General features: G+C 37.5%; 1 pseudogene; it reads left to right on the top strand.

Moving 5' to 3' along the window:
- Positions 1–234: 234 nt before the first annotated feature.
- LOC119804933 lies at positions 235–663 on the top strand (annotated as a pseudogene).
- Positions 664–1,612: the final 949 nt, after the last annotated feature.

Below are 1,612 nucleotides of genomic sequence, written 5' to 3'. Positions count from 1 at the left end.
TTTTTTTCTCTTAGTACCAGGGTTTATTAGTGATTTTATAGGGATAAAATCATACAATACCTCAAAACTTTGGAATCTGTCTTTTAAATGAGCATATAATAATAAATTTATAAAGATATTGTGTGGCTCCTTCTGCCATCTTGGCACCTATGGAAACCAGGCAAGTTCCTGCTGTTGAACTGTGAGCACACAGTGATTACTGTGTTTTCCTGGGAACAGGACTTCTAAACCACTAATGTGTCTGGAAGACTGCGAAGCAAGGCCACTTTTGCTGGCCGTAAACAAGGTCTCCAGAACCAAAGAGAACATATACCTCTTCTTAAAATTGAAGGTGATTATGCCCCCAGATGAAACTAAATTCTAATCAGGCAGGAGATGTGCTTATGTGAATAAAGGAAAAAAAAAAACACAGTGATTCCTGGAGGCAACCTGAACAAAGCCAGAGTGATCTGGAGAACCCAGGCAAGCGAGGCACATGGAAACAGTGGCATGGTTCATGGCAAATCCAAATCCTGAAGCAACCTCCCTGCTAAGGCCATTGGACACAGAATACGTATGATGTTGTGCCCCTCCTGGGTTTACACTAATGAAAAACAATGCATAGAAGTGCATTCGTGTTCTTGTAAAAAAAATGGAGATATTATGTGTACAAACATTTCTTAAAGTGCCACCTAATTATTAGCATGAAGCGCTTGATTATAGATTAGAATTTTTCTCTGAATTCTATACATCAATAGAATCTTACAATCCTGGACAAAATCCTGTTTCTTCTATAGATTAGTCTGTGGTCTTTGGAAATTTACTTAATAGTTCTTAGCCTGTGGGAAAAATAATGCTACTCTCGGTTAGGTATGGTTGCAAACAGCTGTAGTCCCTGGTCTTTAGGAGGCTAAAGATAGAGACTCAGAAGCTTGAGGTCAGCATATGCTGTATAACAAGCTTCTATTAAAAAAGCTGAAAATGTTATTCTGGGAACACGGAAGGTACCCAACTAGTAAAGGACACAAAAATGATTGTCATGATAGTGCTCCGTTCTAATTTAGAGGCATTTTATATTTTACTTATTTTTTTCTTTATTTTTGAGATTATGATATAATTAAATCAATTTCCTCTTTTCTTTCCTCCCTCCATACTCTTCCATATACCTCGCTTGCTCTCTTTTAAATTAATGTTATTGTTTTTCATTAATTGTTGTTATATGCATATATATTAAATGCGACTTGTTCAGTCCGTATAAGGTTACTTGCAAGTGTAGTTTTCAAGGCTGACCATTTAATACCATACAACCAGTTGGTGTGCTCTTCCCTGGGGAAGACTACTACATCCACTTGCAGCGTTCCTTCGTTGCCAGTGGTTCTTTGTATAGGAATAAGGCCTTAGGTTTTTTTCTTCAACCCCTTAGACATGTCTATTATTGTTCTCTTGGTTCAGTTCATATTTGGACAGTCGTGTTGGTGAGACTTTATGAAATTACTAGGGGATACAAATCAAGTCACATGTATATGTCCAAATTTAAGTTGGGAAAGGAACCATAACCTGTTCTTTTAGTGGGAGATATGGCAAAATCACATGGTAAGCAAACTGGACAGAGGATGGGTACAGGATCAGAAAA

This window comes from Arvicola amphibius, chromosome X (genome assembly GCF_903992535.2).
Source record: "Arvicola amphibius chromosome X, mArvAmp1.2, whole genome shotgun sequence".
In the NCBI taxonomy this organism is placed as follows: domain Eukaryota; kingdom Metazoa; phylum Chordata; class Mammalia; order Rodentia; family Cricetidae; genus Arvicola; species Arvicola amphibius.
This window is presented reverse-complemented; position numbering and strand designations above follow the sequence as displayed.